The 24,498-nt window shown below is 43.8% G+C and overlaps 1 pseudogene across 1 annotated transcript; it reads right to left on the bottom strand.

Annotated features, from left to right (window-relative positions):
• Positions 1-22,451: 22,451 nt before the first annotated feature.
• LOC308420115 (non-selective voltage-gated ion channel VDAC2-like) lies at positions 22,452-23,198 on the bottom strand (annotated as a pseudogene). Its single transcript has one exon. The product of its transcript is annotated as a non-selective voltage-gated ion channel VDAC2-like (transcript).
• Between the last annotated feature and the right edge of the window lie 1,300 nt (positions 23,199-24,498).

The raw sequence follows: 24,498 nt of genomic DNA, 5'->3' as shown, positions 1-24,498 counted from the left end.
CCTACTCTGCTCCCATCTTTGCTCCCTCCTTCCTTCTGTCTGCCTACCTTTATTTTCTCCTTCCCTCTCTTTCCCATTCTCTCTTTGAGATAGGATCTTACTCTATTCCAGGCTGGCCTCAAACTCACAATGATCCTCCTGTCTTAGCTTTCAGTAAACCATAATGATATGATAATGATATGAGTGTGTGAAAAGAATTATTGTTCAGGGCTGTTGTAGACATGAACCCACAAGCAGCTCTAACTGCATGAGCAATACTCACACAAGATCTAAGCCAGCCAAATTCCCAGCATGCATGGGAAGGAGCTCGAAAAACCCCATCCCCATCAGAGGAGCTATTGGTAATTGAGAGTTTTTATAGTATGTCGTGTTGCCCCTCACTCAGGAATATTGAGAGGTATGAGAGGGACAGGAGCAATTAGACTGACAAAGTAAAATCAAGCTGGCAGCAGGTAAGAAAATAACATCTGGATGCTGGTCTTCAGGAAGGAGACAATTATTAAAATGGCTGTTCTATGTAGGTCGTGTGCCTAGGGGAAAGAGATTTTTTTCTCTTCAGGGATCCAACCCTCCATATGTGGTCCAAGTTCACAGCTCCAGTGGATGGTTCAGCACCCCCCCACACACACAATGGCAGCACCAAGTAGACTCACAGTGGGCTAAAAAAAATTAAGTACAAGAAGTTGGGAGGAAAGAATAGTGGGCAGCATATGGGAGGAGATGCAGAAGAGGAAGCAAAGGTATATGATCAACACAATCACATATACATATGAATCATTTTTGTTTGTTTCTGTTTTATTTGTTTTTGAGACAGGTTATCTCTGTGTACATTCCTGGCTTGTCCTGGAACACTCTCTATAGACCAGGCTAGCCTCAAACTCACAGAGATCTGCCTGCCTCTACCAACTAAGTGGTGGGATTAAAGGTATGTACTACCACCTGCCTGAAATTCTTGCACACTGATTTTTTTTTTAAATCAAGTCAGACTGGAGAGAGATGGCTCAGAAGTTAAGAGCACTAGTTGCTCTTCCAGAGATCCTGGTTCAATTCTCTTCCAGAGGATCTGCCACCTTCACACAGACATACACACAGGCAAAATATCAATGTATATAAAAATGAATAAATTTTTAAAAAGTCATTGTGTTAAGAATAAAAAAACAACTAAAAAAGGTGGGAAAATACTGGTAACCATCAGAGCTAGATAACCGTGTGAAGACTTATTGCTTCATTATTAATATTTTGTGTTTAAAATGTTCACAATGAGTGGTTTTTTTTTTTTTTTTTTTGAATGAGAGAGAGAGAAGGGGCTTGGATGAATGGGGAGGGTCTGGGAACAGTTGGGGGAAGGAGACAATAACTACAGTATATTATACAGAAAGTCCATTTTTCAACAAAAAAATGTCCACAATGAAAAGACACACACACACACACACACACACACACACACACACACACACACAGGCTAGTCTTTTGCTCACACTGTTCAGATGGAAGGATGGGAATCTTTCTCCTCTCTGTTCTTTGAGAGTGTTTCCTGAACATCTGTTGTTAAAAAAAAAAACCAAAAAAAACAAAAACAAAAAAAAAAAAAACCAAAAACAAAAAAACCTAACAAATAGCTCTTATAGCGCGCCCTTGTGTAGCCCGCCCTTGTAGAGTTTGTCTCTAAGTCTTTGTCAAAACTCCCACTCTCTCCATCTCTGTTATTGTTAATTGAGATGAACTTCTCACATCCCATAGTTATCTTTAAGTATATGTGTAGAGCATTCAATGCCCTGGACACACTACCCCTAGCATGTACTGAAACATTTTACCTCCCCAAAGGAAAGAACCACCATTTTCTTAAGAGGTCAAACACTTCAGTGACTCACCCCAGATCGGAGGCTCCAGGTTCCCAGTGCCCTTTCCTGATATATCTTTTTTTTTTTTCTATAGACTCATTTCTATATTAGTATTTTTCACAGTCAGGTACCAAAAGCTAGGTGGCGCAGATGGAGACTGGATGTACAAGATCAAGGAAGTAAGTTGGTTCCTTGTGCAGGCTGGGAGGGACAATCTGCCCATACTTCTCCCCTCGATCCTGACACTTGGCTGGTGACTGAGCCTCGTGCATGCTAGGTAGTGCTCCCACTGAGCCGTAGCTGTAGCTCTGTTAGTAATCAGTGGTGCTCCCTACCAGTGTATCACTCTGATTTTAGCCCTCCTCCTCACATGTAGGCCTCCTGGGTCCGTGCTCCCCTGATCCACAGAGGTGTTATATTGGACTACAGGGCAGCCACAGTCCATTGTGTTCTGACTGTCCCCTGATTGTATATGCAGGAAAATTACTTCCAGATAACGTTACTGTCTTAGGTACCAGGGACTCGGATTTCAGAAAATGAATTTGTGGGAAGGGCATAGTTCATATGCGTGTCTGTCCTAGTCAGGGTTTCTATTCCTGCACAAATATCATGACCAAGAAGCAAGTTGGGGAGGAAAGGGTTTATTCAGCTTACACTTCCACATCACTGTACATCACCAAAGGAAGTCAGGACTGGAACTCAAGCAGGTCAGGAAGCAGGAGCTGATGCAGAGGCCATGGAGGGATGTTACTTACTAGCTTTCTTCCCCTGGCTTGCTCAGCCTGCTTTCTTATAGAACCCAAGACTACCAGCCCAGGGATGGCACCACCCACAATGGTCCCTCCCACCCTGATCACTAATTGAGAATATGCCTTACAGCTGGATCTCATGGAGGCATTTCTTCAAGAGAGGCCCCTTTCTCTGTGATGACTCCGGCTTGTGTCAAGTTGACACAAACCAGCCAGTACAGTGTACCACATAGCTCATCTGTCATGTTTATTACTTATTTCTTTCCAGTGTGTACCAGTTGCCACGAAGGCAGGGATGGTCTGTCCTCTTCACCTACTTGCACAATGGCCAATCAACTAACAATTGGAACGTAACCTCCTAGAAGAAATCGAAATGTCTGTTGCAGATCCCTCTGAATCATCATGTAGAACAGACTCTGGGAGCCAGCAGGAACTTAGTATAGATTTGTCAGATGGACTGTTGACTTTTGGGGTCTGTGATGAACAGAGTCTGCTGTAACTAGTTGCACAGACAAAGCAAGATGCTTTTATTTATAAAAGTCACGATGGAAGATCTGAAGGAAGTGTCAGAGCACATTTGCTTGCAGCCGCTAGTTGTGATCTTAAGGGCGTACCGTACCAGAAAAACTAGAATTGCTACCTTAACTTTTCTTTCAAGCTTCTACAGATAAGATCTTCTACGTTTCCACACATGATCTATTCTTTTGCTCTGTGGCATATTTACATCAGTTACATATTAATCAGCCAAACTTTTTTTTTTATGTTACAGAATTTATTTTGTATATAAAACAAACATAGGTAGAATAGCTTAGTTCATGTGAAAGATGCTGTATTCGAGAATAGAAAGCCTTGTCAGTACACAAGGACATTCTCAGAAAAAAAACTGATGGAGAGATAGGGAAGGAGAGGAAAAATGGATTGCCAGGTGAAAAGTTTCATCTGATGATGTAGGAAATGGATCAGAGTTCAAAACATATTGAAATGCTCAAGAGGCATGTCAATGGGTTTATCAGACAGCAGGTGGCGCTCTTCCATCTTGGAGCAGCCCTCTACTACGGAAGTAAGTGAAAGAAGTAGTCAGTGGCCTTAGCATTGTAATTGGGACAAATGACACAGACTTCAGGATTCTTTTGTAGCGTACTCATTTTTGTAGCTGTACTTTCACAGTTAGCTAGGCAGGACCATTCTCTCTCGTGATGAAGGTTTAGGAAAGAAATGGGAGAAATAAAAGGTAGACATGGGTTGCAGCTTATTCTAAGAGTGAGTGTCTGCTTAACTAGTTGGCGCTTCCTTCCCATCCCTCAGAGGGCTGGTGCTCACGGTATATTCAGTGCGGTTCTACACGCTCAGAGGAAGAAAGGCAACAAAAGCAGGAATTCAGAAAACTATGCACTAGGGGCTGGAAAGAAGGCTCCAGCCTTCTTTTGGGCTAGAGAGTATGTGGCTTTTTCAGAGGACTTTAGTTTGGTTCCCAGCACCCAAGTGGGGCAATGGACAACTGCTGCAGGCCCAGGTCTGGGAATCCAGTGTGCTCTTCTGGCTTTCATGGGTACAGCACTCAGTGTGCACAAACTGCTCTCTCTCCCTCCCTCCCTCCCTTCCTTCCTCCCTCCCTCCCTCCCTCCCTCCCTCCCTTCCTTCCTCTCTCCCTCCCTCCCTCCCTCCTCTCTCCCTCCCTCCCTCCTCTCTCCCTCCCTCCTCTCTCCCTCCCTCCTCTCTCCTTCCCTTTCTCCTCTCTCCTTCCCTCCCTCCTCTCTCCTTCCCTTCCTCCTCTCTCCTTCCCTCCCTCCTCTCTTCCTCCCTCCTTCCTCTCTCCCTCCCTCCCTCCTCTCTTTCTCCCTCCCTCCTCTCTCCCTCCCTCCCTCCTCTCTTTCTCCCTCCCTCCTCTCTCCCTCCCTTTCTCCTCTCTTTCTCCCTCCCTCCTCTCTCCCTCCCTCCCTCCTCTCTCCCTCTCTCCCTCCCTCCTCTCTTTCTTCCTCCCTCTCTCCCTCCCTCTCTCCCTCCCTCTCTTTCTCCCTCACTTCCTCCTCCCTCTCTCCTTTTCACACACACACACACACTCACACACACACACACACACACACACACACACACTTCAAAGTAAAAGTTAAAATCCTTGAAAAGAGAGAAAAAAGTAATACACTATATTGAAAACTAGTGCCACAATGAAAAATATAACCCAGACTGAAATAACAGGTCTCAAGAGTGCTAGGTAGGGGATGTTTGATTTTATTTCTTGATTCATTGAGAAGATGACATTTTAGCAAAATAAACAAAGGGTACCAGTGAATTACGAAGGTAACTCTCTGGAGCAAGACAACCCAAATGGAGGAATATGGCTTGTTCCTTGACTCCGTGTGGAAACATGTCTGCCTCAATGGATTGAGGGGTTCAGCTGGAGTGCTGGTGTGGCTGAAGAGAGTGAGAGGTGAGTCAGAAGGGTGAGGTAGGAAGATAGGAAGGCATCCAGGCCATTGTGGCAAACTGAGCCTCACTGTCATATCTGAATAAAGGAATAAGTTCATCTACTTTGGGTTTTTAAAAGATGGCAAAGTCCTATGGTGAGATTACTATTAGATGTCTCAGGACAGAGGCAGGAGGTGGGAGACTATTTAGAGATGTTAACAGCAAGTCAGTCAAAAGCTGCCTGGGGCTTAAGCCAGTAGTCAGTGTTAATAACAAAAGAAGCATCCTGAAAGTGATGGTTTCTAGACAATTATTTTGATAATAGAGCTGACATATTCTTTGCTCTGATATATTGGATGTTAAATGTGAGAGTAAGATACGAACAAAAACTAAATAAACTTCAGAAATTCCCCCTAAGCTAACTGGAATGAGTGAGGCACTGGGTAGGACTGAGTTCTGAAGCTTACATTGTTAGCTGCAAGTTGACCATGCTGACTTTTAAAGCATCCCCCACTGAACCGAGACAAATAGATTTTGAGAAATGAGGGTCAGAAAGAGAAGGTTCGGTCCTTGTACTGAACATACTGGTTCTGAGATCTGTGCGAGCCATCAAGTTGGCAAGAAAGAGCTTCTGAAGAAGTCTGAGCACGAAATGGAGCCGGTCTCCGTCAGGACAGGGAATTAGCATGCAGGAAATGTTCTAGAATGGTGTGGCCTGGGCCAGGGAAAAGGAGCCTGAGATTGAATTGTAGAAGTGTGAGTCAGGCAAAGGACAGTGATTCATAGAGTAGGATGACCAGTGCTTGGGGTTAGGTTAGATCTGTGGGTGAGAGAAAAAAGCTGCCTAGGATCAGGGGCGGGAGAGATGGCTCAGCGAATAAGGACACTCATTCTTACTGATCACCTGGGTTTGATTCCCAGCACCCAAATGGTGGTTTACAAACATCCCTAACTCTAACTCCACAGGGTCTGATGCCTCTTCTGACCTGATTGGGCACCAAGTGCTCACAAGGTACACATACATGCATGCAGGCAAAACACACACTGTATAAATCTAATAGGAATGTAAAAACCACCCAGAACAGGAGGAGAAGGCATCTTTTCAGGATACTGACCTCCTCCCTTGGATTATTGTCTGAAGAATGGATTGTATTCTACCGGGGTGTAGAAGTTAGGTCTGGTTCTACCTCCCAGCCCCATGCTCCCCAAAATAAGACTCAGACTTAAAATATATTCACATATACCTTGACCATGTAGCTAGACTCTTCTCTGACAAGATATAACAGAATATCCCATTTATTTTAAGCTACATTCTGCCATGTGGCTGATAACCTGTGCTCAGATATCATGAATTCATCTCCTCACATCTTCCCGGGAAGATCTCCCATGCCTAGCTCTTTCCCAGAATCCTCTCTGCCTCCCAGATGTTTCATCTTCTACTTCACCTTGTATTTCGTGCCTAAGCTTTTTAATTGACAGGTAATCCATCCATACAATATATGAGATATTCTCTCTACGCTGAGGGGCCTCCATATTGGCCGTATTGGGTTGTGAATTTTTGAAAAAAAAACAATCTCACTTGAGTCATGGATATTTTTACTATCATAACCAAGGAATTCGCACTGCTTTTTAAGATGAAGTAATATGTTTCTTTTGGACACAAATATTCCACAGAAGGCATTTTTCATCAAGAAAGAAGGAAGTACCTCAGATCAACTGTGTTCAGGAGAAATGCGACAAGCCCCAGTCACTGCTAGCATGGAAATACTTGTCTGGATTTGATTCCCAGCATCCACATGGTGGTTCACAACCATCCCTACCTCTAGTTCCACGGGATCTGATGCCCTCTTCTGACCTCCCTGAGCCCCTTCAGTGCATTTGTAAAAGGCCATCTGCCTTTCTAACGTACAATGTTCCTGCAATCATTGGCAACAGTAGTGTCTGGAGAGAAAACTCAACAAGGGTAACTTTGGGGATAGAAGATTCAACAAGGGTGGTTTTTGACTGACATTCACAGACTTCAGGAAAGGAAGAGACCTGGTGATTTTTAGCCACACTTCCAACTCAGAAGACACTTTAAATGTGAAGTTTTGACTAAAGATTGTCCTGTTCACTGTTATTTAATACACATTCACAGCGATGCTGTGACAGGCGCTAGTTCAGGATGTAACCAGGCATAATTAAAGGATCAGGATAACAGTCCTATTTTACTGACCCTGAAACACATGGTCAGTCCTGATTCCCTGATGAGGCAGCATCAATGGAGCTTTCTAATGATCCTCTCAGTATTGGGTTGGCTGACAGAGGTTTTGGGATACCGTGGATTGTAGGAGATACTCTGATTTTGTAGGCTAAACTGTGAGTCCAACTCACACTTTTTTCTTTAAATCTAGGAGACAGTGTTACAACATTGCAACTAAATTTCCTCGCTGAGCTTAATCCTCCAGCTGGTAGCTTACCAATCACAAGAACTGGATTTTTAGCAGGGTGGACTTTATTGATGAGTAGTATGAGCTAATTTCTATTGATATGTCTTTCCTACTTACATTATAGTACCATGTCCATTACATTAAGATTCAGCTGTTGCCATCTAAAAACTAAAAGCCAATGAATCTACAATGGAGACAAAGTGAGTGGCAGGAATAGGTCACAAAAAAAAAAAAAAAAAAAAAAAAAAAATGAAATTTACACACGGTCCCCGATGTGAGGTGTTAACTTGCAGTTTTAGTCTTCGGTGTGAACATGCTACAAATTGCCTAGAAATTGTGCTTCACGCTTTGTGTTTTGATTTTCTTCTCTGGCTATCAATTTGCATTAGCTACTCTGCGGGTGGAGTAATGGTAGCCAGCAGGCTCTTAGTAAGCCACACGATCGATCATAAGTTCAAACAACCGATACTCTACTATGGATTGGGTTGCCATTATGTGATGGCTACTTCTGGTTGTCAATTGACTACATCTGGAATGGACTACAGTCCAGAATTGGAGGGCACACCTAGGATGGAGATCTTGAGCCCAGATCTTGACATGGGGTGACACACACTTTTGATCTGGATCTTTAGGCATAGTGGCCATGACAAGATCAGGTCCAGGCAAGGTGATAAACACCTTTAATCCCAGGAGACACAGGCAATCAGATCTCTGAGTTCAAGAACAGCTTAGGTCTAGGCATGGTGGTACACGCCTTTAATCTGCACAGGCTGACATAGGACAATGGAAAGAGGAAGGGTTCTTCTTCATCTGCTTGTTTTTGCCAGCACATCTGCTGGAACCTAATTCTCAGGACTCCAGCTTATACAGAAGACCATCTGAATCACCTGGCTCGTAGGAATGAGCAACTACTAGACTCTGGGACTTCCCACTCACAGCAGAGCTGACCATTGTTCGGTGAGTTGGACTGAAGAATGTAAGTCATTCCAGTCCCTTAATATAGAGAAACGTTTCTTAACTTTTGTGACTCAGGAACCCTAATACATACACATTGTTTTGTGGATCTTTAAAATCTAGGTAGAGATATTTAATTAAATATCTTATTTATTAAAATAAGTTGCATGAGATATGTAATACTGTACTGTAAAATGGGTATTGCGTTGGTGCCTTTACCCAACTTGTAGGCTGATGAGTGTTTTTGAGCATATTCAAGGCAGGCCAGGCTAAGCTAAAATGTTCATTTGGTGGCATTACAAAAGTTTTACCTTTTGTCGGGTTTATTGGAAGGAGTTCACTGCACATCCAGGAGCCTCTGTAATCCAGTGGACATGGGGTAGGGGAGAAAGGTCCAGAGAGACAGTGCTGTGTTAGAATGGTGACACACCAGGCCAGTACAGTTCCACAGGAGACGTTTATTGTGGGGTGGGGGGAGGACAAAGGGGGATGAAGAAGGAAAAAGGGAAGGTCAGAGTGCTCTACCTTTTATGTGAACTGTGGCACAATCTCATGCACAGCGTGTAGGTAAAGGTGGGCAGGTAGACCAGGTGGATGCTGGGAATGTATGGAGATTGCCTTAGTAACAGACACATGGGTCCTTTGGTGGTAGCCTAGGGGTGACATCACAGTTATCGCTGGATTCGGAGGTGACCTGCAACCTTAAAGACAGTTCCTGATGACAACAGTTACTACAGGCACTCCTTCCCCTCCCCCACCCTACGTCCCCACCACCAACTTCTGTAACAAGGCTTTTTTGAGAATAAATACAACCAAATAAAACCAAGCACCATATATACAATGGGAAGACCTCTTTCTCCCTCCCCCTCCCTTCCCTTCCTTTTTTCTCCTCTCTCCTTTCCTTCCCTCTCTTTCTCTCCCCTCTCCCCTCCACCCCTCCCACTCTTTCTCCTTTGCACATGACTTCTCCTCTATTCCTTATTTAACCTCCTTTCCCTTTCTTTCTCTCCCCCTCTCCTTCCCTTCATCCCTCCCCTCTCCCTCCCCTGTTCCTCCCCTGTCCCTCCCTTCATCTCTCCCTTCTCCCTCCCCTGTCCCTTCCCTCTCCCTCCCTTCATCCCTCCCCTTTCCCTCCCCTGTCCCTTCCCTCTCCCTCCCTTCATCCCTCCCGTCTCCCTCCCCTCCCTTCATCCCTTCCCTCTCCTCCCCTCTCCCTTTCTTCATCCCTCCCCTTTTCCTCCTCTCTCACACATACACCACATACACAGCCTCTCTCTATGGAGCCCAGGAAGCCTTGAATTCTGTCTTCCTGTTCCAGCCTCCTGAGTGCTATGAGGGAGGCCTTTCTTGAACTGAGAAACCGCTGAGGTACATGCACACAGCACACTGTCCTTGCCAGACTTCTTAGACTAGCATGCTTTTCTAGTTTCATGGGCGTACCTGTAGCTGACTATTTGCCTCTGGACAATGAGAAGAAGCAATTGCTCAGGTGACCAGACAAAAGCCGGCTGATTCCCACCCTGTTCTTGATCTGTGCCTCTGAAATGGTCAGACTCCGGCATTTGAGGAGAGACACTAGTTCTGCCTAAGTCTGTGCTATTGAATAGTACACTGAGGATCCTGTAAAATCCTGTGAGATGTTACTGTTGCATTAACATCAACCCTAGCTTTGTGTATGTTCTCTTGATAAGAAATAAATGAACAATTTTTCATCAAGTGTATAAAGACCTTTAGTAGAGTCTTTTCTTCCTTTTCAATTTCAAAACTTTTTAAAAAATTTAAGATGACTGAGTCACAGAAAATCACAAATATGGTATAGTTGGTTTCATACACCTTTGCCTCATTATCAAAATCAGAAATATATATATATATACATATATAGGCAAACAGGCAAATACACAGGCATATAAAATAAAAGTGTCTTTTAAAGCCCAGAATTTGACATGGGCACTGATGTTAGTCGGGCCACGTGCTGCTTAACCTAGTGCGGACTTGGGCAGTCACCAGAGACTTGGAGCTGGTCTGTCTTTCCTGTATTTCCCACAGCAGCCCTTGTATCTGGACCTGTGCCAGATCTCCCCCATCTTTACATTTAGAAAGTACTACCTAAGTATAGCAGAGTACCCCATTTCCCATTCAAGCCTCCCTTCCCATGGTTGGGCCATTTTCCACAGCAGGATCTGCGTGCATTCTCTCCGTGGCGTGTGTGTTGGTGGGACGAGTAAAGCTGTTGCGGACAATTGCGTGCAGGTTCTTGGGTGAGCACACAGTTTTATTTCTCTGTATGACTGTGGAGGAGAGATCGAGCGGAGCTGTGTAGTACGTGTTCATTTAGATTCCTTTTTTTTTCCGTTTAGATTTCGAAGAAACCACAGTGATTTTTGAGAGTAGCTGCACCGTTTAACGAGAAACGACCGTTCTTAAATGCCGTGACTCTACTGAAGATTTCCTTTTAAGTTGAGAGGGGCTGTAATGCCACACAATTGGAACAGCTTACTGCCTCTTTGCCCCCAGGCATTTGGCTGCCAAATCAGCCCTTTTCCTGTTTCCCTCGGTCCAACTGGGCTTATTCCTAGCACATGTTTTTGTTTGTTTGTTTCTTTTTTTTAAGAGATCAATTTGTTTCTTTTTTTTTAAAGAGATCGATTACCATGAAAACCAACAGTCTTAGTTTTATGTTCTTGAGCCAGAAGTTCTCTAACAAACAAACAAACAAACAAAAACCCAGGCTGATAAACAAAAAATGTAAAACACCCAACAACACCCTGGTACTGTTTGTACACAGGTAATTGGGGTGGGGGTTGGGGGTGAGGTGGAGGGTGGGGAGTGGGAGAGATGGTGAGGGGGAAGGAGGAGGGGATGAGGGGAAAGGGGTTATAGGGGAAGGGGAGTGGAGGAGAGGAAGAGGAGGTGGTAGGAGAAAGGAAAGGGGAGGGGGAGGGGGTAGAGCAGGGCTCCTAGTCTCACTGATCTCCATCTTCCTACATGGGGCTGAACTTAATTGTTTTGTTATTCTATTTGGCCAGATTTTTTAAAACACCATCCTGAGGAGTGTCTCCGTCTGGTTTGCTTTAACACAGCTCTCAGCCCTAACTCCCAACAATATGCTACCTCATGGGGTAACGGGGCTTCTGCTCCTGTTTACTTCATCAGACAGACCTCTGCACAAACAGCTCCTCCGACTCACCCCACATTTCCTCTTATCACTGACTTGCTTTATTTATATTTATTGTTTTATCGCTCGATCTATCATTGATCTACCCTATCTGCCTGCCTGCTGCCTGTCTGTCTGTCCATCTGTCTGTCCCTCTTTCTGTCTGTCCATCTGTCTGTCCCTCTTTCTGTCTATCCATCTGTCTGTCCCTCTTTCTGTCTGTCTGTCTGTCTGTCTGTCTGCCTGTCTGCCTACCTGCCTGCCTATCTATCTATCTATCTATCTATCTATCTATCTATCTATATCTATCTGTCTGTCTGTCTGTCTGTCTGTCTGTCTGTCTGTTTATCTGTCTATCTACCTATCTATCTGTCTGTATATGTGGATGCCCAATTCTGAGGGTCTCTATTTGTATTGTTAGTGGTCTTACCATGCTACAGTGTTAGCTGCCTCAGTCCAGGGCTTCCGTGGTTGATGGCTATACCACAGGGCCTGAGACAGCGTGAGTCATAGACACTCAGTAGACGGGGTGAATGAACAAATCAACAGCTTTTACAGTGCACTCTTAAGTGATTTTGAGCCCATGCTTTGCGCTCTACAATTTATTGTTAACTCAAAAAACCATAAAATTGTCATTTAAAACCACGTATCAAGTCAGCTTCCTTGTCATAAAACCTTCAAATAGTCCCTTTTCATGAAGCCTAGACTCATTTTGAAGAGTAAATAAAGGAGGCTTTATTTTTCAGATGAGTTGTTGGCATCGTGGATTTTTTTTTCCTTCTCCAACCTACAGCCAACATCAGAAATTGACTCATTTGTGCTGACCACGGCAACAATTCCATGTCGAGTAAGAAGTTAAAATAACTGGACGCCATTACTACAGCCTCAGCCTGAGCTCCCACTCCAAGTCTCATCAGACCGGACCAGTCACTAGGAACTCTGCTTCAGTAAGAATGTAACCTGAGGCCCTGAAGTGAAGCCAGTGGGGAAGACCGCGGGCTGCCCTGCACCCACATGGTGGCTCACAACCATTTGAAACTCCTGAGGATCCGATGCCTTCTTCCAGCCTCCTCAAGTACTGCACACAGATGGTACACATATAATACATGCAAGCAAACATTCATACACATAAATAAAAAATATTTGAAACGAATTAATTTTTTATTTTTACTTATACACTTTATATCCTACTCACTGCCCCCGTCCTGGTTGAATATATATTTTATTTTTAAAGTAAGTCAAATTAAAATAGTGTGATGCAGGGCAGCATATTTTATTGTTCTGCTTTCTCCATACCAAGTCGACTGCCCACATCGGAGATGGTTTGCTCTGCTTATTGATGAGGTGATTTGCATCATCTCTGGTGCCCTTGCTGCCGATTTCTTCACTGATATTAGAACCCAGGGTTCTGGGCTTTTAGCCTTGACTAAGGACCAAAAGCTCCTCAGGAACCCTCGAGGTTTTTGGAGCCAGATTGGTACTGCTGAGGCATCCAGCTTGAAGGGCTGAGCTACTACTGGGTCACTACTGTGATCCTCTGGGGAACCATAATTAATAGATATCTTGGCACCAAGAGAGGGTTGTCGCTGGGATGAACGTGACTGAGTAGCTGTCATTCCTTTGATTGTTTTGTGGGAAGTCAGGAGCTATGGGCTGGAAAACACACAGAGTGCTCAGAGCTTATGGAACTGTTGTGGGAATTTGGGTGATAATGCTGTGTGCACCGCAGACAGTGGGGGCCTAGCCTGTGGGGTTTCAGGGTGAAACTTGAAAGCCAGTTGAAGACTCCATCACAATTATTCTATGTGATATTTTGCATCTGGAATCCATGGTTTCTGGACAGCGGGGACAGTTGTATTGTTAGGAGTCTCACCCACACATGCTCAGTCATCTTTCAGAACAAATGTCATACACAAGTATGGAGCAATGCGAACGTGACTATTCCCAAGATTTACTTTCTGTTGCAAATCTCAAAGGCAAGGGAGGAAGTGTTTCACAGGCCAGCCAATGCCTACCATGGCAACTCTGAAGCAGAGCTTAGAGAGGTGACTTGGCAGAGAAGAGCTCTTGCTGCCTCTGCAGAGCACCTAGGCTCAGGTCCCAGCACTTATGTGGCACCTCATAACAGGCTTTACCTCCAGTTTTAGGGTGGCCTGGAGCCCTCTGTGGGCATTGCAAGCACGTGGTGCACAGACACATGCAGGAAAATAGCCATACCTATAAAATAAGGTAAAATAAAATAAATCTAAGTTTTAAAAGAGAAGTAGAGTTAATCATGAAATGAGCATCTTGTTGGGTAACAACTGGGCAAGTCAAGAGAACTTGTCAGAAATTATTTGAATTGAAGTCTTCTTTTTTTTTCTTTTGTAAGAGAATTTCATTTTCTCTGGAATGTTACAAAATGCTTGGCTCCCCTCTTATCTGTGGGAGTCACTGATAGCCACACTTATACTGAGTGTTTTTATAGCCCAAATGCACAGAAAATAAGATCGCTCTTTATTCTTGAGAATTATTACTCAGTGTCAGATGAGTTGGAACATTTGAGTTGGGGTTGGCTGTGCTGTCTGGGCTGGAAGCTGTGCACGCAAGGAAAGTTGTTCAAAAAGAAACCGAACTGTAGCTAGAGATGATGATAGAGTTGGGGATAACTTCGAGGCAGAGGTAAGGGCGTGGCTGGGTAAGGCAGCACTGTGGTGCAGAAGAGAACAGACATTAATCAACGCCGAAAGCTAAAGAAATGGTTCCATGGAAGGAGAGCTAGAGGAGGTGAGGACAGGAAAGGAGCCTCAGCAGAGGGAGGAGAGACAAAGAATCAGAGCAATTAGTAGAATTTGAAAGGGGTTCAACAAGCACCATTGTGTAGACACTTGATCGCTCGAAAGGATGGGAACACGGAATGTGGTTGCTGGTTCTTCACTGGAGGAAGGTTGAGGTGTGACTGTGCTTCTAAGATCTGTTCCTAAGGACATCATGGGAATAGTGAGAAGAAGGTTTCGTGGCTGGAATTAAGGACAGTTGAGGTGACGGGGTGTGATGGTGCCTCCCTTGATTCTCAACACTGTAGAGCTAAGGCAGGCAGCCCTCTGAGTTGGAGGCCAGCTGAGGCTACATAGTGACATCCTGTCTCAAAAGAAAACAAAGGAAGCCAGAAATAAAACAAAAACTAAAACCCCTAAACAAATGACAGGAGAAGATGAAAACAACTGAAAAATCTTAATATGTTTCAGGGCAAAAGGGTCTTCAGAAAGGGAAGAGATAATGACGCAAGACAAGTTATAAGATCAAGACTTCATCTTGGGCGAGGGATGGGTAGGGGAAGATAATCAGGAATCCGAATGATAAATAACGCGAGAAGAGATGCACAGGCCATTTCTGATGACAAATTGAGGGTTCTGTTTCAGAAAGATCTTCCCTTTTGTAAGAGTGAATAAGTAGCGAAGGCTTTCTGAAGAAGCGGGGAGGTCAGCTCAGGAGCAATTATGACTTAAATCCTATTTGGTTTTCCTTGGTGGTGGGTAGAAGGAATCCCGAGTCTTCATTGCACAATTGTCTGAGACCAGAAAGCTGATGGTGCCACCTGCTGCTGTAGAGGACAGAGCTAGAGGTAAAATGGGCTAGTGGTGAAGGAGTTCTCCTCTTCTTCTCTCCCCTCCCCACACGTTTTCTTGCTTTCCCTGATTCATTGAGATACAATTAATATCCCAAGAAGTCCCCTACTCAGTGTACAGTTAAGTGATGTTTATTCAGTAAGTCTGAGAGTTGGACAACTACATGGTTTATGGCTCTAGGTCCTTCCCATCATTCCAGGAAGCTGCCTTGTGCCTGTTTTCCACCAACCCTGCCTTCTTCTTCATCCTCAACCACAGGACAGCTTTGTCTGGCACACCTTGGCTTTTCTATAGCTTTCTACAAATGGTTCTCAAACACGGTGCTCTTGTGCCGGTTTTTTACCCTGCCCTGTTGTTGTCAAGGTCACCGTGTTGTCCTGTGTATCAGCCGCTCCATCCTATTCATTGCTGAATTGTTTTCTGTCTTGTGGACCTTCATTTGTTCCCAGTTCTACACCAGTGATGTGTAAATCATTTCACAGGAACTGCGATTCTCTTTGTATTAACTGTTTGTCTTTCACTTAGCTGCAGGGGCTACATCCCACTAGTCAGAAACGTTGCAGTGACGAGAGCAAGATTCGGCTGGTCACATCGAGTCTAGTAGGGATGCAGAGAGAGATGGTGGCCAGCACATTGTCTCCTCTTCTTCTCTTCCTCCACTTTCTTTTCGTTTTAGCTTTTTGAGACAAGTTTTTTCTGTGTATCCCTGGCTGTCCTAGAACTCACTCTATTGAACAGGCTGGCCTCAGACTCACAGAGACCAACCTGCCCCTGACTTTGGAGTGTTAGGATTAAAGGTGTACACCACCATATTTCCATTGTCTTCTTTTTATCTAGTTTGAGACGCCAGTTTATGGAATTGTGTTACTTACATTCATGGTGTGGTTTCTCACCTCAGCTCACCTAATCTAAATAACCCTTTAAAAACGTACACAAAGATTTGTTTCCATGGTGACTCTGACTCCCATCAAGTTGACAAAATTAACCATTACACTTTTCAAGATAAACTAATGGCTTGATAATTTTGAAATGTGATCATGACTTTGTCTTCAGAAGACCTATAATTTCTACCTTACTATACAAAACCTGAGATGTTCTCATCCATGGTCTGGGCCACAGAACAGAAACCTTTGTGCAAAGCCCAAGCTGTTCCTGAACAAGTCCACTACTGAAGCACTCTCTGCTTTTGCATGAGTCTCAACCACAGTGAGTTGCTCCGACAAACCTAGCCCTTCCCCTTGGAAAGGAGGATTAGCTGGTGTCAGCTGGGAAAAAACATTTAAGATATAAACATTAGTGATATGATAGAGACTCTTACCTGTCCTACTGTGTGCAGATTTTTATACTATCTCCACCACTCCACCACTTATTCCTAGCACATGTTTTTGTTTGTTTGTTTCTTTTTTTTTAAGAGATCAATTACCATGAAAACCAACAGTCTTAGTTTTATGTTCTTGAGCCAGAAGTTCTTTAACGAACAAAAAAAAAAAAAAAACAACAACAAAAAAAAAAAAAAACCCAGGCTGATAAACAAAAAATGCAAAACACCCAACAACACCCTAGTTTTTAATGTGGGTGCTGGGAGTTCAAACTCTGGACCTCACATTTACATGGCAAATGTTTTATCCACTGAGCACATTCTACTCAACAATCCATAAGAGAACCTTCCTACGAGTTCCTTTCTTTTCTCCTCTTCCCCTTCCTCTTCCTCATCCCTGTCTTCCGGAAATGACAAACCCTGTGCTTCAGCCCATCTGGTGCTGGGGTTATAGGCATGTGCAGCCATGCCTCACTTGCTTTAGTGACTCCTATCTTATAATTAAAGAGCCCGCATCATTTGTAACCCTGTAATTGATTTCTGCCTGATGGGCTCTAGCTCCGTTAGGGACAAAGGCCTTGGCGCTTCACAACGGAGAATAGATAATCTGTCAGTCAACCCAACTGCGCTGGCTCAGCAGTTCCGTATTCTCACACTAGGGTTTATTGGTTTACAGGAGAAAATCCATTGTGTGGTATTGATTGTAATTAGAAATACCAGGAAGGAAAAAAACAAACAAAGAAACATTGCTCCACATAAACCTTTTCATGTGTCATCGAATTTAGAAAGATTGACTTTTCTGAAGACAAGTTGTGTCTAGGGAGGGGAAATCGTGCACAATCGCTGCTCTCTGATTCTCTGGTTTGGTGCTCTTCTCCACACAGCCTGTGGCCATGACTTAAGCCTCACTTTTCCAGGTGAAGTCATTTCTTCTTCTCTGTGGTTAGGCTAGTGTGCTGTTATATCACATGGGAGCCTCAAGGGATGAAGCTTCATCACTGTTAACCAACATGTTGAGTGTGTGTGTCTGCGTGACCTTGCACACTTAGACACAGCACAGCCTGCTCGTTGTGTGGGAATTATCATCTGGTTGTGATGGTAACTTGTGATCTTTACAGCATGTGCCCAGCAGACGGTGTCTGGTACTGGCTCAAGCACTGTCAGGACCCTCTCGAGAAGGAAAACCAAAACAATGTGTCTCTGTGTCCTCCAGATGTTCTCACGTCTGCACGGGTACTTAAGGGAGGGGATTCAACTTAGGCAATTAGCTTAGCATTATACATTGTACATCAGAGGCCTGAAACCAAAAACACAGGGAAATGACGTAAACAGAGTAACGTTACCCACACACACATATGTGTGCCTAAGAAAAAGAAATCTATAAAGAACTAGCTTCTGCGATTATGCAGATGTTAAGTCTCAATTCTGTGCGCCTGACAGGATGGGTCCCCAGAGAGGTTCCAATGTGAAAATGTCTGCTGACAGTTCATTCTCACCCTGGGCAGGGTCACTCTGTTCCCTTAGAACTTTCTGTACATTGGAAGAAGCCCGTCCATTAGCTTTACTCAGCTTCTACCAACCTGGATGCTAATTTCATCAGAAAAATAATCTCTCTTGGGAACATTCAGAATAATGTTGGCTGAAGGATCTGGGCTTATAAACACATAAACAGGCAGTTTCTATATAAATTGGTGGCGGAAAACATTGTAAGGCATTGATTAATGTGTCATTGTTTCACTCACTTTAAATATGTTAATGATTGACTTTCCTCCTAACTTTTTCTGAATGAGTGTGCATGTATGCATGGTATATGTCATTGTGTTGTACGTGTATGGGGTGGCTGCCTACATACTACCTATATATGCATGAGTTGGAAATCATGTTCCCTTTGAGACATCATTCCCCTCTGAGTCAGGAACCAGTTTGGGGACCAGCAAGGTTTAGCAATGCTACTGTCTCTGACAACCCCAGATGTGCAGAGCTGTGCCAAGATTTCTTATGCAGGCATTCTTACCAACCGAGCCATCTCCTTAGCCCTCACTTTATTCTCTCTCTGCGTGTTGTGAGTCTGTCCTGTACACATGTGTGTTGCAAACACATGTCTGGGCTGGTGGATGTGCCTATGCTTCTGAACAAGTAGAGGTCAAACTATGGCAGGATGGCAAATATCTATTATTTCCAGCCATACTGCCTCGGAGTGCAGTCTGTCACTGAACTGGAAGCTTACAGCCTCAGTGAGGCTGTGTGTCCAGTGAGCTCTGGGAGATTCACCTTCTCCATCCTCCAGGGCTGTACATCGGTCATGCCTGGCTAGGGATACAGGCACATGTAGCCATGCCTTTTTGTGAGTGCTGTGGATTAGAATCCTCTTGCATACACAGTGAGCACTTTAATCTTCCCTGCACTGGCTTTATCTCTCTTTTTTTTTAATCTGAATTAGATCACAACAACATTTCCTCTAAAGCATCCAATGGCTTTCTTTCATACTTTGAACAGATGTTTAAACATGTACCATGATCTGTGTGCTCTGGGGCAAGTTTATGAACAGTACAGGCCAATATATGTGACTAACACACTGCCCACTACACTACGAAAGCACCAATGCCCTGCAGTCATGCGCATATATGTTTCAGAGCTAAGAGAACGTTGACTCCGGTAACTAGAATTAGGGAGACAATACCAAGTGCAGGATTCGTTTGTAAGGAGCCACCAGATTCCCAGGGAAGAGGACTGTGTGGGACTGGAGAGATGGCTCAGTTGTTACGGGCACTTACTGTTTTTGTAGAGCAATTGGGTTTGGTTCCCTTTATCATACAACAGCTCTCGAAAATCTTTAACTCCAGTTCCAAGGATTCCAACACTTTCCTTGTTCCTGTGAGGGCACCAGAAATATACATACATATATACATACATAGATAACAGGCAAGACAATGTTACTCATAAAATAAAAGTAAACAGATGTCTTATGTTTTGGCTTTTGGTTTTTGGGTGGTTGTTTGTTTGGTTGGTTTGTCTGTTTGTATGTTTTTTTAGACAGAATCTCTTTATTTAGTCCTGGCTGTCCTGGAACTCACTATGTAGACCAGGTTGGCCTAAGACTCAGAGATCCACCTTCCCTGTCTTCCAAGTGCTAAGATTAAAAGTGTGTGTACCTACCTACCTGGCCTAAAAGTAAACAAATCTAAAACCAAACAGAAACATAGGAAACCCCCAAACAAACAAAAACAATAACAAAAGTTGGCGCAACCATTGTGGCACCTTCAAATCCTAACTGGATTTGCCTGGATAAACAGAACACAGAGAAAGAACTGCAGGGGTCGGGGCTAGCCCTCTGCTCATCCAATGCTATGCTGGAGGGACCTGATGCTCTTCAGATAGTGCCTCCCCACTGTCAGTAACTGATCTGGGCTCCTTTGCCATCTTTCATCTGTCCGTGTTGATGCTATGAAACCACCACTGACCACTCCATGGGTAGAAAGAAAGATTTATTGGGGATCAAATTGCCAAGCCCATATCTTGGTGGGAACTGGGGGCAGAGAGGAGCAGGAAAGTAAGTGGGTTTGTAAGACAGTCAGCAGGGTGGGGGGTGGTCTTTCAGCTGATACAAGCTGTTCAGATTGACCAGAAAACCTTGCCTGAAGCAGTTTACCTTTCTCAGTTAACCTTTCTGGGAGATAAAGGGATTTTTTTCTGGTAAACAGAAACCTCCCGTTAGGTTTCTGTTTACCTGGTCAGAATCCTAAATAAGATACTATTATTGTGACTGTCTCTTTGCAAGCACCCCTCCCTTTCTTCCTTAGCTTTGTCTTTGGAATTCAACACTAAGGATGTGATTATTGCTTCTATATAGTCCTTGTTCAAATACACACTGCTGCAGAAGGGAAGGATGTATTTCTACTTTCCACAAGGAAACAGCAGACAAGGTCCGGGGGAAGAGCCATTGACCTTAATTTCAGAACTAGTCCTTAAGGAATTGCCATTCCTCCTTGTTCTGTGGAGGCAGCGAGGTAGCGTTCTGTGCCGTTCCTTAGAACACTTAATACAGTTTACACTCTGCTGTCTAGCCCAAACAATGTACATTCTAGCTCTACATCCAGGCTATGGAGAGGCATAAAACCACATCTAGGTCTTCTTCCTCTTGTATCTGGTACAGTTTCTAGAGCATATTGGTTGTTTTCTATATATTGAACAACAATGGATGAAAAATATTGTTTTTCGTGTGTCAAGGTGATTGTTGTATTAGCTTTCACAAAATGCAAACATTCCGAGTTGAAGGGAAGCTCAAAGATAAACAGAAAGGTAAACAGCTTAAAATATGTTCAGGAAGTCCCTGAAACACAGGGTTCTATAGGCCCCTTCCTGCCAAAAACAAAAAAACAAAAAAACAAAAAAACAAAACAAAACAAAAAAAAAAAAAGCAGCAAAAGCTGAGTTTCTCTTCAACAAGCCAAGCTGCTTAGATAACACCAGCGGCCTGGAAGAGTCTGAGAGCAAAAGAAGCACCTGGAAAGGACTCTGTTGAGCCACCTGAAGGCTGTGCTTCCTGTTCTCAGATTCTGGTGAGCTGTTCCCCATGCTGGGCTAGGCTTTAGTGATGCTTTGAGTCATTTCTGCTCCTTCACTCATTCCTCTAAATAACTCCAACAAAACTCATGCTTTTGTTTCCTGTCTATGGAATTTGTTCCCCTGGCTGGACTGCCTTGTCTGGCTTCAGTGGGAGAGGATTCGCCTAGCTTTGCAGAAACTTGATGGGTTACAGTGGAGGAATACACTGGGGGGCAGGGGAGGGCTCCACCCACAGACAGAGGGGGTCGGGGTAAGGAATTTGTGAAGCGGAGACTGGGAGGGGTCAGTGACCAGGATGTAAAGTGAATCAATAAGTAAATAAATAAGTATGTGAATCAAAATACTTCAAAACTCACAATCACCAAACTGGACTTTGGTTGTGATAGTTTGAATGTGTTTGGTCCGTGGGAGGTGTGGTCTGGTTGAAGTAGGTGTGGTCTGGTTGAAGTAGGTGTGGTCTTGTTTGAAGTAGGTGTGGTCTTGTTGGAGTAGGTGTGGTCTTGTTGGAGTAGGTGTGGTCTTGTTGAAGTAAGTGTGGCCTTGTTGGAGAAAGTGCATCACTATGGGGCCAGGCTTTGTAGTTTTGCTCAGTGCAGAAGATTCAGTTTCCAGATCAAGATTTAGAACTCTTAGCTCCTTCTCCAACCCCATGCTTCCTGCCATGATGATAATGGACTAAATCTCTAAACCTGTAAGCCAGCCCCAGTGAAATGTTTTCCTTTATAAGAGTTGCCTTGGTCCTCACCGTTCTTCCATAGCAATGGAAACCCTGAGACAATGGTCATCTACACTCTGTCTTTTTCGGACATTCTTTATGGGGGAGTAGATGTATGTTGCCCCAGGGAATCACACCACAGTCATTTTATTGTAATGTATATGTTGAATACACTTGCATTAATTATAAAATCTACTTCTTTACTTAATGGGGAAAACCAGAAAGAGTTGGTTCCAATCTTTGTTGTCTACTAACCAAGAGTATGAAGTTGATGAGTTTTTCCTCATCTCTCTATTCCAACCATCAATAAATTTAGGTTTGTGTCATAACTATCAGGTGCTATAATCAATATTTGAATTCAGGGTTCAGAGTTCAGGCTCCCGTCTGCTTATTTACTTTGACTCTAAGTACCAATGGTTCTTGCCACTGCAGCCTCAGGATGAGGAACATCTAAAAGAAACACAAGTTCCTCTTGCTGTTTTGACCTAAGGTTGGTCCAGTTTACCCGGATGAAAAAGATGGAGGTTAAGCTTCCTGGTCACCCAGAAAACATCTGGTGGACCGATGCTAAAGCAGATGCCAATGCTTAGAACATCTGACTTCAAAACAATTACCATTTGTTTGCTATCTATTAAATAGTAAAAATTGTAAGTTAAAAAAAAAAAAAGAAAGAAAAAAGAACATGTGACCTGGGTTCAAAGTGCAAGCCTTCTATATCACAGCGTTTATTTTGGGCACTGTATAGCCCACTCCAATTAAACCAGAGTTGTTGGCCTTTGCAGGAATAGTCAGTGGGATCCAGCTGGTATTCAGCTGCAACGCCCAAACGAGTGCAGTGGGTACCTGATGTCCAAGCAAGGCTTAGTGAAGTGTCACACTCTTCACGTGCCTTCTAATAAATTGATCCTTCAAATTCTGTCTCATTATTTACTTTTGTGGGTAGCTGGAGGTCCTGTAGCTGACTGCAAAGTTACTCCTTGTCAGCTTTGACTTGGCCCTGTCCGAGGTCATTTGGTATCCAGCAAGCCAGCCCTTGTAACTAAAGAAGGCTGACCCATGGATGGCAGGTCCAGCAGAATCAAAATCAACATCACCACCAAGGTTTATACATTCCCTCTTATAAGCAGACTTAATTTTACCATTTTTCTTTTCTGTGTTCAGTGAAAATTTTGGTGTCAAAGGTCAGTTTCGTACCTTGACAAATCTGGTCTTCAATTTCGATCTCTGTCCCCAGAGTGTTATCGGTGTTCCATTTCCATACTCACACCATTTGTGCTTGGTCTCCGAGGTCCCACTAACTCTACCAGTGTCTGTGTTAGATGAGCCAGATGTTGAAAATGTCACACTGATGCATGACTTTGTTTTCACATCCAGCTTTACCAACCCAAAGCCAAATCCTTTGTTGAACATATATCTGGCAGCTTGGCCAAGGTCAGCATAGGGTGGAGGGAAACACATTGTCTGTGGACAAACCTGTACACAACACTCAGCCGTGGCAAAGTTGGGGGGGGTGGGGAGGGGAGGAGAAGGTGATCTGTGGGTGTTCTGAGTGCCACCACTTGGTACACAGCTGAGGACACTTCTGCCCAATGCAAGTTGCGCTGCAGTCACCTCGGCTGGAGGGAGATGTGAAGGAGACACCGTTGCAACCCGCCCTGTGGCAAGCCTGGTCTCCCCCAGCCAAGTCCCCACCTAGGCCCCCAAGGTTGATTTTGAAAAGACAATAATGCTGTCTCAGGACCTAAATAAACCCTGTATTTAATTACAAATGTTCTTCCACTTTATTCTAGACACCCCCAAATTCCTCCCATGATATTTAAATAGCTGATCGTTTCTGCCCTCTGGAAGTCTACATTTCAGTCACGAGGAGAATTCCAGGTGAGTCCATGAAGCCAGGTGACTGAGATGGCCTAGGCTGTATCAGGACAGATGAGAGGCCATATGGAAGTTATTGCTCACTCAAGATCCCACGGGTTTAGTTTGGCCTCCAAAGCACCATATACCAGCTTATCTGTGCTGAATTACTTCCTGGTTTGGACTCCGCCAACACAAACTGTCTGGGTCTCCCGCTGAGAGTTCAGGCCATCTTCTAACATTTCAGCTACCTTTGTTGACAGGTCATGTTTAGATAAACCCTTTAAAAGGAGTCATCTAAATGTTTAAACTCTGTGCTAACATGGACATCAATCTTACATGTATCTTTAATATTAGTTTACTGTCAGATAAATAGCAAGAGGTCACTACTGTTGAAAAACCGCACTTGAAACTAAGTGAAATCTCCTTATTTTCATGTTCTTAAGGGATCTATTTCTACCTTCCCTTTAGTTACTGGAAAAGCTTCTCTGTTATCTTGACACCAGAGACATTTGGTAATGTGTGAAAGAATTTGTCCTTCCCCATTCATGGGAGTTGGAATGAGTGAAACCCCCCCCCCCAACCACACACAAACACATGCTTTCTCAGAGAGACCTTTTATTAAACAGAGAAGAAAAGGTAAAGTGGTTTCTGACTCAGGCAAAAAAACATTAACAAATGACCTTACATTTTTAAGAAGAGGGAAAAAAAAAGAGAGAGATTAGGATGCGGTGGTATATTTTGATTGGACATGTTAATTAGGTGAGCCAAAGGGGGCTTTTGATCACTGGAGTTCAATACTTTGATAGCTGGACCTGGGTGGTCAGTCTCAGGAGGAGGAAGTGGCCAAATAAAGGAACAGAACTTAGTGGCTAACTCTAGCAACATATAGTGTTTTTTTAAG

This window comes from Micromys minutus, assembly GCF_963924665.1.
Source record: "Micromys minutus genome assembly, chromosome: 4".
Lineage (NCBI taxonomy): Eukaryota > Metazoa > Chordata > Mammalia > Rodentia > Muridae > Micromys > Micromys minutus.
Note: the sequence above shows the minus strand (reverse complement) of the source record. Positions and strands in the feature narration are given on the sequence as shown.